The following is a 13,782-nucleotide window of genomic DNA, read 5'->3' on the forward strand; positions in this document are numbered from 1 at the left end:
GGTGCCCCCTGGTTCCATCCCAGACAGAGAAGTTAAGTGATTTGCCCAAGGTCACACAGCAGTACATCATGAAGAACCAGACTCTGGGTCCAGTGCTCTTTCTGCCCAGAACTACTCCACAGCTGCCTGCACGTAGTAGAGGGCCACTGCCCCATTGCACAGTCTGCCCTGAACCCCCAACAATCCTGTCTCCCTAACCAGCACATTGGCCAAGGTGAACTGGGTGGCAAACACCAAAAAACTGACTAACTACGGAGCCCAGCAGTGGATTTATGGAAAGGCATTCCCAGGATGAGGGAAGAGCAAACCCCCAACACGAGTACTCTTGTGGGAAGAACAGGAAAAGGCATCTCTGGGGATCTCAGGGGCAGGGCCTGTGGCTTTCCTTTCTAGGGTACTGGCCAGGAATGATGCATCTCCAGCCACTCTCAGTCTGTGTGCCCCATTCAAGTGTCAAATTTCCAATAGAGACTCTTGACTGTCCAGCCTGCAGTCAGGTATCTGTTAACACTGGTGAATCAGCTATGGCCAGAGGACTGCGTGTACAATTCAGACATGGCCAGTGGGAACATCACAGTGATAACTACCCCAGTTTGTGTCCATGACACTCATTCCCACCTCCAGGCATGTGCACAAGCCATTGCCATCCTCTAGAGGGAAACAGGAGGTAGTTCTCAGAACTGGGAACAGAAATAAATGCATATTTTCATTTTCACAAACCTGCCCATGGTTTACCACTTATAAGCACTGTGATACTCAGAGCCTGGCTTTAGGTCGTTGCACAGGCAGGGAGTTGGAGGGAAATGAACTAATTTTGCTTTCCCAGAAATGCATGCAAGCCTTGCTCAGCCTACAAATGTTTGTCTCTAAGAAAACCAAACTTCCTCACCCTGGGAGGCTCGGCCCTGTTGCCCCTTCCAGCAGGCACAACCACTAGAAACGTGACCATGATGATAACACATCGAGCTAACATTTTTTTGAGTCACTCTGCTAGGTGTCTGACCTGCATCTCTTCTGTAGTAGAAGGTATTATTAATAGCCCCATTTTATGGGTGAGAAAACTGGGGCTCAGAGAGCTTGAGGAACATATTCAAGGTCACACAGCTAGTGAGAAGCAGAGCCAGAATCTGAATCCTAAAATAGTTAGAGCTGCAAGGGCCCCCCAAACACATCTGGAACACAAGACCATTTAGCAGATGGGGAAGCTGAGGCCCATGCAGAGGAAGAGGTTGGATACATGCATTTACAGTGCTCCTGCCAAGAGTTTCATCTTCATTAGCTCATTGACCATCAGAGGAAAGCATCCCTATTCCCATCTTATACATGCAGCTCAGCAAAGGGGAGTCCCTCAACCAGGGTCACATAGCTGGTGAGTGACAGAGCTGGGGTTCCAGGCCCAAGGTTGTGATTGTTCCTCTCTTCCCTGGGGTCTCAGATTCAGGCCTGGCTCCTGCACCCTTGGCCCATGCTCTGCTGCGGGGGTGAGGGCCTGGACCAGTGGGGAGCCTGCCTGAACTCGCTGCTTGGGGAGCTGAGGGCAGATAGTGGGTGGCCAGGGGCTGGCTCTCTGGGAGTCCTGATGAGCAAGGGTTGGCGGAGGGGCAGGTACAGCAGCCTCCTAAGAGAGGAGAGGCTGGGACTCGTGGAAGCTCCAGAGCTGGGGCAGTTTCTATCTGATGTCACCTCCCTGCAGGAACCAGGCTTCAAGTCCTGTGTGCTCTTTGAGCCTCAGTTTCCCCATATGTATATGAGGGGGGTGGGCTTAGTGGTTGCTAAGCACTCTTTTAGCTCTGACATTGTAGGATTCTAGTATGCCCATATTAATCATCTATTGCTATATAACAATCACAAACTTAGTGACTTAACACCCATTTATTTTCTTACAGTTTCTGCAGGTCAGAAGTCTTGGCATGAAATGACTGGCTTCTCTGCTTAGGGTCTCACCAGGCTGAAATCACCGTGTCAGCTGGGCTGTGATCCTTGGTGCAGCTCAGGGTCCACTCTAAGTTCCTTTGGTTGTCAGCACAGTTCAGCTTCTTGTGGTTGCCGGTCCGAAGTGCATGTTTCCTTGCCAGCAGGGAGCTGGGGGACCACTCTCAGTTCCTAGAGGTCACCTCGGGTCCCAGCCTTCCTTCATGTCCCTACTTTCCCCACATCCCACATCTAATACATCTCCTGTTGGTTCCACATTTGGGGTAAATCCAGAAAGATCCAGAATCCCACACCCCTCAGCCCCCACCACCTCCACCCCAGTCCAACTCCTTCACCTCCTGCCAGGACTATTACAGTAGCCTATTCCCCGCAACCCTGCAGCGGGGTTCTCCACTTGGTAGCTGGAGATGGGGGAAGGTGTTAAAATGCAAGTCTGATCCTGTCCCACCTCTGCTTACCCCCCCCATGGGTTCTCAGAGGAAAAATCAATGTCCTAGGCCAGGTGCAGTGGCTCACACCTGTAATCCCAATACTTCAGGAGGCTGAGGTGGGCGGATCACCTGAAGTCAGGCATTTGAGACCAGCCTGGCCAACATGGCAAAACCCTGTCTCTACAAAAATACAAAATGGGTGTGGGGGCACGTGCCTGTAGTCCCAGCTACTTGGGAGGCTGAGGCAGGGGAATTACTTGAATCCAGGAGGCAGAGGTTGCAGTGAGCCGAGATTGTGCCACTGCACTCCAGCCTGGGTGACAGAGCGAGACTCCATGTCAAAAGAAAAAAAAAAAATGTCCTCACCATGGCGTATGCGACCCTATATCATCCAGCCTCATTCCACACCGAGCGCACCTCCTAGTCCTCTCCCCTCATGCCCTTCACTCCCTCCTCGATGGCCTCCATGCTGTTCCTCAAACACTCCAGGCGCACACTGCTTCTGTTCCCTCAGCCTAGAACACTCTTCCCTGCAGACACCCCTTACCTCCTTCCGGCCTCTCCTGAAATACCACCTAGTCGATGAAGCCTGCTCTGACCTGTTTAAAAGCATGAGATCTGCTTCTAATAAAATTAAACATACACTTACCACCAGGTCCAGCAATTCCACTCCATGGTAGTTACCCAAGAGAAATGAAAATACGCATGCACACAAAGAGTTGTTCACAAATGTTTACAGTAGCTTTAATTGTAATAGCCAAGAAATGGGAACAATCCGTATGTCCGTCAACAAGTTGGGTGAATAAACAAAATATGGTACATGCACACCGTGGAATCCTACTCGTCAGTAAAAAGGAACACACTACAGATACACTCAGCAACACGGGTGAATCTCAACCAAGTCCATGATGCTGAGTGAGAGAAGCCAGATTCCATTTGCATGAACTCTGGAAAAGACAAAGCTGATCTACAGTGAAAGAAAATTGATCTGTAGTTTCTTCGGGTGGGAGCGGATGGGAGTCAGGGGTTGACTGCGAGGGGGCATGAAGGAACATGGTGGGATGATACAAGAATTCTAGCACTTGTTTCTAGTGCCATACAACTGTCAAAATGCATCCAACTGTACACCTAAAATGGGCCAATTTTATTGTTTATCAATTAAACCTCAATAAAAAAAGGAAAAAAGTCTATAGTTCCCCATCCTTCCCTGCTTCGTTTTCCTCCTTAACATTTTCACTCTGGCAAGTATTGTCTGTGTCCCCTCTGGAACGTCAGCTCCTCAAGGGCAGGGATTTTTATCTCTTTTGTTTTCCGTTGCATCTTCAGTTCCTAGAAGAGCGTTTGGCCCACAGTAGGTGCTCAATGGATACTGATGAATGAAGGAATGAATTCAGTCCCTGCAGGCTGATTCATTGACAGGGATGGCTGTTTTGGAGTGTCCATACACCCACCTGGAGGTTGCAGAACAAAGGCGAGATGGGAGGGCCTGTGAGACTGTGGGCAGCAGCATCATTCCATCTGGGGCAGTGTCATCGCTCAGGCATTTGGACGACGCTATTCCCGGGGCAGTGTCATGCCCACCAACCACCTTGGCAGGTGGCCCAGCCCAGAACCTGATGTTCATTGGCTGGGATTTCCTTTGGGTGCTGTGTGTGTGGAAACCCAAATATGACCGTAGAGGGTGGAGCCACAAAACCAAGCTGGGCAGAGCCCACAATGAGGCATGAGGTTGCCCGGGGGCGGTAGCTGGCTGGGCCTGCAGGCCTGCTTGTCTGTCTCTGTTTCAGGTTTCTTGTCTACTTTCACTTTACTTTAAATGTATTTTTATTTTTTCTGCACAGATAACACATTCACATGATTCAAAATTCAAAAGGTATGTAAAGTAAATAGTGAGTCTTGCCTCACACCCTTGACCTCAACCTGCCGGTTCCCCTCCCCCGGGGCAGCCAGTGTGCAGGGTTCCCAGGATAATTCTCCAGGTTCTGTGCCAGTACAAGAGTACATGGGCATGTGTTCCTGCTTCCACCAGCAGCTGAACACTGTGGGTATCATGCCACAACTTGCTTTGTTCACTGACCTGTGTTGTGTATCTTGTGATTCCTGTTTGCAGGACATCTTTTTGAGGGCTGCCTAGGATTCCCTTGCATATCTGGGCCTGAGTTTCTTTAGCCATTTCTCAAATAATTTCCAATTATTTGCTATTGTAAACAATGGTATAATAAATAACTTTATATGCTTGATATGGGGGTAATTTTACATTTAAGTAGTTACTTGCCAACATTTAAATGGTGAGAGAATAACATGCCAAACATTTTTTGCAGCCTCACTGATCAGGAGAACCTGGCAGCTTTGGCCCCACTGAGTCTAAGATCCTGGGTGATGACAGTAGGCTGGGCAGGGCCTCTCCATTCACCTCCGTCCCATCCCTGATTCGCCAACAGGAACACTGGAGACAAGACAGGGAGTGGCACACCTACCCAGGGACACAACACATGCCACCGGGGCTTGCACCCCAGAGGGGTGAGTGCCCGGGGCCTCTGTCCTCCCTGGCTGTCACCTCAGTCACATGGCTTCCCCCTTCTGAGACTACGCTGGAGGAAATGGGAACTGTGCACACTTCACCATGACACCCCCTCCAAGGAACGAATTGCCCTGGAGCAGCTGGCTCTGTACTGGACACACAGTTGGTGCCTGGGGCTTGGTAGGTGTTCATTAGCTGGTTTATATATACATTATTCTTCCAATGGTTTAAGAGTGTAAATATTGATAACAAACTTTTTTTTTTTTTTTTTTTTGAGACAGAGTCTTGCTTTATTGCCCAGGCTAGAGTGCAGTGGCACAATCTCAACTCAGTGCAACCTTAGCTCCCCAGCTCAAGTGATTCTCCTGCCTCAGCCTCCTGAGTAGCTGGGATTACAAGCGCCCACTACCATGCCTGGCGAATTTTTGTGTTTTTAGTAGTGACGGGGTTTCACCATGTTGGCCAGGCTGGTCTTGAACTCCTCACCTCATGATCCACCCACCTCGGCCTCCCAAAGTGCTGGGATTACAGGTGTGAGCCACTGTGCCTGGCATACAAATTACATTTTTTAAAACCTGTGCAATGTATACAATGCTAGTCCTGATAGTGCCCCAGTGCCTGGGATTAAGGGATTTGTCCTATTAGCAGACACTGAGGTGGGGGTGGCCCAGCAATCCACCCAGTGCAGAAGTAACAAAGATGTGATTTGAACCCAGGCCACCTGGCTCCAGGTGCTCATAATCATCACACCTTATCAGAGACCCAGGGCACCGGTGGTTAAGGGAGGGCACTCTTTGATAGTGAGACCACACACACACAAATACACACATGTGCAAGAGGTGACAGGACAGGCCTGGGCAAGACAAGCTTGAATCATAACTGCAATGTAACCTCAGTGAGGCAGCTGTCATCTCTGAGCCTCAGTGTCCCCACCAGTAAAGTAGCTACCGAGCAGGGGTGAAATTAGAAACAAACCAAGAAAAAGATTTACAAGCTGCAAAGGCTGCAGGCCTCTAGAGGATTAAGGGATTTATCCTGCCGGTGGACACTGAGGGAGGAGGGACCATAGGTGGGGAGGGAGGTCTGGGACATCCAGCAGGCCCTGTTTGCCCTTAAGAACCTTCCAGGACTGCCTGGCCCAGCTGTCAGGTGGCCTTGATCCCAGCCCAGCACCAGGCTGGCAGGCTCCAGACAGAGCCCCCTGGCTCCAGCTGGGCGCCCCAGGGAGGGTAGGGGCCCAAGCTAGGGGCTGGGCTAGGCTATTTTCAAACGCCAGAAGGCCAAAGAGAAGGCTCCAGCTCCCTTCTCCCCCATAGGCCCTACCCCCTCCACAGCCTGGAATATTCCTTTCCTGTCCTAGAACCTCCCTAGAGACCACAAATGCCTCACAGCTCAACTGCAGAAACCAATGAACAGAAAGGATCGCCCAGCTAGAACTTGAACCCAGACTTCCTAATTCCAGGAGCTAGTTCTTTCCAGCATTCGCTCACTCATTTTCACTCATTTCTTTATTTGCAAATGTTTATGGAATGCCTATACTTCCCCTGAGGCTGAGGACACAGACTATAGCAAGGCCAAGTCCCTGCCTACCGAGCTGCACTCTAGTGAGAGATCCAGAAGGGAAAAAGACAATGTGGCCTCTGGCTAATATAAGCCAGGAGGTGATATGTGCTAGGAAGAGAAATAAACCAGGCCAGGCAAGTAGAGACTGTTGGATGCTGACTGCTTAGCTGGAGGGGCAGGGGGGTTGTGGTGGGTGGGTAGGGAAGGCCCCTCTGAAGAGGCAGAGATGGAAATGAAGTGACAGAAGGAGTGGTCAGAGTATCTGGGTAGGATCGATACTGGTAAAGGCAATGGCAAGTGCAAAGGCCCTGAGGTAGGAATGTGTCCGGGGTGTTCCTGGAACAGGAAGGAGGCAGCATGGCTGCCGCAGAGTAGGTAAAGGGGAGACTGGAGGAGTAACAGGGTCCCAGATCATGAGGGCCTTGTGGAGGAGTTAGGCCTTTGGGTTTTATTTCAGGCTGCCTGGCAAGACTGATCTTCACATTGTTCAAAGGCTCCAGCAGCCTCACACCATCTGGCCCTGGTGCTTCAGGCCCAGCCCCACCCACCTTTTCTCTATTCCTGGAATTGACTCCTCCCACCACAGGGCCTTTGCACATGCCCTCTATCTAGAATCATTTTCCACTCCTATCTTTCTTCTCCTCATTGTCTCCTATCTATCCTTCACATCTCAGCTTAAATATCTTTGGCTTCTCAGATCAACCCGGCCAGGTCAGCAATCTCTCCTTCCAGAATCTACTCTCAATGGTCATAAAATTATTAAGATGATCAATTAATGTCTGTCCACAACATAGGCTGTGAGCTTCCCAAGGGCAGGTGTTTTGGTCCATTTTGTTCGCTGCAATATCCTCAGGGTGGGACCAGTAATTGGTACATAAGAGGCCTCAATAAATATGTGCTGCATTTGTAAACAAATGAGTTGCACAAACACTTTATAAAGATCATCTCATTTCATTCAATTTTATCCAACTTATGGAAGCTCAGAGAATGAGGCAACTTGACTAAGGGTCAGACAGCAAGGATGGAAGAGCCAGGACTGGAGCCCATATTTTTTTTTAGTTCCAAAACTGAGAAATTTCCCTAGTTCTTTACCTGCACACATAGGTAAGTTGTTTGAAAATCAGCTACAATAATTCCTCCCTCTCTGTACTCATGCCCTGTGTAATGTGACTAAGAGATGGAGTCTATGCTGGGCGCGGTGGCTCACACCTATAATCCCAGCACTTTGGGAGGCCGAGGCAGGCAGATCACAAGGTCAAGAGATCGAGACCAGCCTGGCCAACATGGTGAAACCCTGTCTCTACCAAAAATACAAAAATTAGCTGGGTGTGGTGGCACGCACCTGCAGTCCCAGCTACTTAGGAGGCTGAGGCAGGAGAATTGCTTGAACTGGGAGGTGGAGGTTGCACTGAGCCGAGATCGTGCCACTGCACTCCAGCCTGGGTGATGGAGCCAGACAAGCCAGACTTGTTTTCAAAAAACAAAAACAAAAATGAGAGAGAGAGAGAGAGAGAGAGAGAGAGTCTATTTCTCCATCCTTTGAATCTGACTTGGCATGTCACTTGGGCTATTAGGACATTTATAATCTTGAAACAAGTAGAGGCTCAAAATGCACTGTGCGTTGGAGCTTATCTTCTCTTGCTGAATGTGGAACCCTGAGGTCACCATAAGAATGAGCCCAAGCCAGCCTCATCAAAGCAAATGGAGGCACCTCAGCAAACAGCCTGCCAACTGCTAGGCATGTGAGTGAAGCCCTCCCAGACACCCCACCCTCAGCTGACTGCAGCAAGGCAAGCGAACCCAGGTAAAACCAGAACTGCCCAGCTAAGCCCAGGCCAGACTGCCAATTCACACGGGCTAATAAGTGGTTTTAGGCTTCTGGGCTTAGAGTGGTTTGTTATGCAGCAAAACCTCACTGATCCACATACCTGGTGTACACACCCTCTACAGACAACACATTCTCAAGAGTACACAGATGTAACTTCATAAATGGCCTCCACAGAAAGTCTGTCACTGCCACACAGACACTCACACACCCCTTGCAGGCCGCACACACACACACACACACACACACACACACACACACACACAGCCATCACTCAACCCCAAACACCCCTTTATTTAGACAACTTTCCTGGCAGCTTGCATGTCAATGTCAATGCCTATCTGGGAATGGGTGAGTCAATACTGCCCAAGCTCTATGTCCCTGGCCCTGCCCAGCCCAGGGCTGGGCATGGAAAAGGCATCCAGTAGATCTGTGTTGAATGAATGGATGAATAAAGCAAAGGGCATGGAATGAGCCAGAGGTTAGCACCAGTGGGTAGACAGGAGAGGACCAGGTAGCTACAGGATGGGGTGGGGACAGGAGCTGTGCATCTGGATGTGAGAGACAGTGCAGTGTGTGGTTAAGAACCCAACTGCATGGGTTCGAATACTGCCTCTGCAGCTTATTAGTTGTGTGACCCTGGCCTTGGACTCTCTTGGTCTTAGTTTCCCCATCTATGAAATTGTGATAAAAATAGGACCCCCTTCAATGGGTCTTTGGGAGGATTTGATGGGATAATACATGGAAGTTCTTCACACAGCCCTTGGAACATAACAGCTGTTTACTACCCTTACCCACCAAGACCCTCTTCCTCCAATGGTACTTCCTCTGTGAAACCCACTCCCTAGCTCCCCTTGCTCCCCTGCCATCCACAGCCTCCATCCTATCCCACAGCTCTTGTGAGCCCCTCAAGGGATGGGGAGATCATTGCTATGTACCCAGCACCCACAACACAGCCCCAGACAACATGGTTAAGGAGTGACTGCAGAATGACAAAATTATCCTCATTTTACAAATAAGTAAATCTGGGCTCCCTGAGGTGCTGAGATTCCCAGAGGTGCTGAGGTGTTCCCAGGTTAATGCAGAGGCTAGGGGTGTGGAGCTTCAGTTTTCATCCCTCTTGGAAACCCACACGGGCAGGGATATCACCTATCTGGCTACCTTCCTACTCTGCCCAGCACAGCTCCTGGCACATAGTAGACGCTCACAAATCCTTATCTTACAGACTGTATTTGAGATTCTATTTTTAAAATGGTGTCCAATTTTTTAAAATGGACAGGGATGCTTCTTTAAAAGCACTTGAAGGGTTTCAGGATGTGTAATGTTAACTATGGGGAGATTGAGGGTGTCAAAGAATTAAGAGAATTAAGGATGGGTTAAGAGGAAACTGAGGTCAGGAGATCGAGACCATCCTGGCTAACATGGTGAAACCCCGTCTCTACTAAACAATACAAAAAACTAGCCGGGCGAGGTGGCGGGCGTCTGTAGTCCCAGCTACTCGGGAGGCTGAGGCAGGAGAATGGCGTAAATCCGGGAGGCGGAGCTTGCAGTGAGCTGAGATCGGGCCACTGCACTCCAGCCTGGGCCACAGAGCGAGACTCCGTCTCAAGAAAAAAAAGAGGAAACTGAGCAAATGAAAAAAAGCAAAGCCAGTAGTAACTCCAGGAAGAACAAAGAGTTGTATAGGAAAGGAAATGTAACCAAAATATATGACTAGGCTTCGCAGGAAACAGTATTTATATAGTTCTAATATAAGTAACACTAAAATCCACTTCACAAAAAATTGTGATAAATGCCGATTGAAAGGGGGGAACCAAAAGCTAAATCTTTCTTGATAATAATCATTATGAGAAGAAAAAGCTTGACTACTCATTGGGTGATGTTCATTATTCTAAGCCTTTTACATGTTGAATCCTTACAACAATTCAATAACCTAAGCACTATTCTTATCACCTTCATTTTACAAATGAGAAAACTGAGGCCCAAGGAGGTTAAGTTACTGCCCAAGGTCATACAGCCAGAAAGAGGAAGGGCTGGGATCCAAAGCCAGGCAGCCAGGCAGTGGAGGCCACACTATGAAAACATCAGACCAGAAAGTCAGTCAATATGTGCCTAAAATTGGCTGGACACAGTGGCTCCCACCTGTAATCCCAGCACTGTGGGAAGCCAAGGTGGGCGGATCACTTGAGGTCAGGAATTCAAGACCAGCCTGGCCAACATGGCAAAACCCCATCTGTACAAAAAATACAAAAATTAGCCAGGCATGGTGGCGTGCACCTGTAGTCCCAGCTACTTAGGTGGCTGAGGCAGGAGAATCGCTTGAAACTGGGAAGCAGAGGTTGCAGTGAGCCAAGATCACACCACTGCACTCCAGCCGGGGCAACAGAGCGAGACTCTGTCTCAAAAAATAAATATATATATATATATATACACACACACACACACACACATATATATTTGGATATATATGGATATAAAAATATGTCCATGGTGGGCAGGCAGGAATCGGCAGGAGAGCGATGCAAGGAAACTTTCTGAGGTGACAATGATGCTTGATACTCTGATAGGGGTCTGGGGTACAGTATGCATTTGTCTAAATTCAGCAAATGGTACCTTTAAGATCTGTGCATTTCATTCCATGTAAACCTTACCTCCAGAGGAACAAAACAAACAAAATATTGAATTCTAGCTAATGGCATGCATACTAAAGTACTTTAAGGGAAGTGTACTGATATTTGCAACTTTGAAAAGCTTTATTAAAAAGTAAGTTGTATTAATGGATGGAGAGATGGGTAGATTCCTGACAGAGCAAATATAGTGGAATATTAACAAGTGTGCTTTAGTAGGCAGGTATATGAATGTTCACTGTATAATTCTTTCAACTCTATGTTTGAAATTTTTCTTAATAAAATGTTGGAAGAAATGTATGAGTGAATTATCTGAAAAATAATATTACCTTTTTTAAATTTGTATTATACTTTAAGTTCTGAGATACATGTACAGAATGTGCAGGTTTGTTGCGTAGGTATATATGTGCCTTGGTGGTTTGCTACACCCATCAACCAATATTACCTTTCTAAAAACCTGGATGGGGTGTTCACTCCCTTTTTTTTTGGGGGGAGGGAGTCTTGCTTTGTCACCTAGGCTGGAGTGCAGTGGTGCGATCTTGGTTCACTGCAACCTCCACCTCCAGGGTTCAAGCGAATCTCATGCCTCAGTCTCCCAGGTAGCTGGGATTATAGGTGTCCGCTACCATGCCTGGCTAATTTTTATATTTTTAGTGGAGATGGGATTTCACCACATTGTCCAGGCTGGTCTCAAACTCCTGACCTCAAGTGATCCACCCGCCTTGGCGTCCCAAAGTGCTGGGATTACAGGCGTGAGCCACCACACCCAGCAAGGTGTTCAGCCCACCCGGATCAACCAGCCTGGATAGGGGACCAGCACAACTGTAAGCCCTCCTATATGCACATCTAATTGGCGGCCAGCTGCAGCTGCACTCTCACCTATATCCCCCCACTACCCTGGGGTCCTAGAGTCAAGGAATTCCTATAGCCAAATTCCTCAGCCCTTTCCTGGTCCCCTGTACACAGGATTATCAGGTAAGATGTGGGGTCTCCTTGAATGTTTCGGTAGCAGGAACAGAACTGTTTAACCAAGGACAGGAACAGGCCTCTGCAGCTACACTCCACCCTCTGCCAAAAGGGTAAACTGAGGTCCGTGGGGGGCTGCCTTTCCCAGGGCCCAACTACCTTCATGATAGAAGTGAGCAGCCAGGTTGCCTGGTTCCCAAATCCACGTGTATATAATTAGCTGGTGGGAAATGGATCAGGGAGCAGATCTCATCTCTGCCTAATTAGGGGCTAGGCAGCTGGGGCCAGGCTGGCCTAGGGGAGCTGCTTCGGAGGCTGGGCAGCCCCAGGAGACAGGGCAGCAGCTGCAGGCCCTCCGAGGGCTCACACTCCAACTGGAGGCAGAACAATAGAGGGGCTGTTTCCACAGATCCCCGAGGCTGCAGGGTTGTGGGAGGGAGGAGTGCAAAAGCCCTCCCGCCCTGCTCCCTCCACAGAGGCCTGCAGGGAAGGCGGGAGGCTCCAGAATCCTGAAACAGGGGGAGCCCTCCCAAGACCAAGCCATAACCATTGGAGAAGTCAAGACTCAATCTGGCACCTTCCCCACTTCTAAGAATCCCTCCTTGCTCTCTCCCCAACAGACCCTCCCAGTGGATTTATGGAAAGGCATTCTCTTTGCCGCTATTCCCTGGTCTAGCTCCTGGGAACAGCTCTGGTTTAGGGCAGAAGTCCCTGAGTATACCTGCTTTACATTCTATGATGATTTATGTGCTGAATGTTTAGTTGCCCATTCTCTTCTCCAGACTAGGACAGGGGCCATGTCTGTCTTATCCACTGCTGGGCACCCAGTAGATGCTCAGTAATAAAGTGACCAGAAGGCTGCCAAGATGAGAAAGAGTGGTGGGGTATGTGTTGGGAGAACCAGGAATACAGATTGCGATGTGTCTGGCAGGCAAGAGTGTGACCCCAGGCTGTCCTGCAGACCTGCTATGTGACAGTCTACAAGTCGCTATCCTTCCGTGAGCTCAGCATCCTGCTCTGACAATAATTCTAGTCCTCAGATGGCTACCTTGAGGATTCAAGCACTGAAACCTCCTTCAGAAACAAGGTGTCACCCACCAGTCCTGTGACCTGAACCTCAATTTCTTCACATGTAAAATGCAGCCAGCCCATCCACCTTCTTGCGTTACTCGGAGGCTGCCAGGTCACAGCAAGGGGCAATGACTAGCCCTGAATTCTAGCAGAAGTGTCCAGGAAATCTAGTCTTTGACACCTCAAAGGGCACCACGTCTGCAGATCCTGCCTGGATTCTCTCTCCTGACACCATCACTCCTTCAGCATGGGGACCCTGGAGGCCCAGCTCCTGCACTGTCAAAACTGCTGGGCACCACGGGGGGTTATGGGTAGGTCACCACCCTCCTCATGCTTGTCTCCCCACCTGTATCACAAGCTCCAGTCTTGTGAGCTGGAACACCATCCTCTTCTAGAACCCAATTTTCCCTTCTTTCACCAAACTGCCCAGGCGCATCCCAGGCCCCCGGGGGCTAGTTGTAGACAGGCAGACAGACAGAGAGATGGACAGCTGGGCTGACCTGGATGTTTGTCAACAGTCCAACGGAAATCTCCTCTTTATGCTTAAAATAAAACCTACATCAAACCTGTCACCAGGGCCCCCATTAGAGCTTCCTGTTTCTGAGTGCTGTAGCCAAGGCAGCCTGTGAAAGGAAGCGCCACCCACCCCCTCTCCACTCCCACTGTGGGGCACCAGAGAGGCCACCACCACTTTTGCCCTTTGTAAGCCCAGCCCTAGCCCTAGCTGCTCCACTAGCCAAGGTGGGGTCTCCTAGTAGGTAACTGACCTGGAGGGAGACTGGAAGAAGCTGAGGCCTCAAAGCCCAGTGCCAGCCCCTTCCTTCCCCTCTCCCCAGGTATTGGAAT

This window comes from Papio anubis, chromosome 16, assembly GCF_008728515.1.
Source record: "Papio anubis isolate 15944 chromosome 16, Panubis1.0, whole genome shotgun sequence".
Taxonomy (NCBI): Eukaryota; Metazoa; Chordata; class Mammalia; order Primates; family Cercopithecidae; genus Papio; species Papio anubis.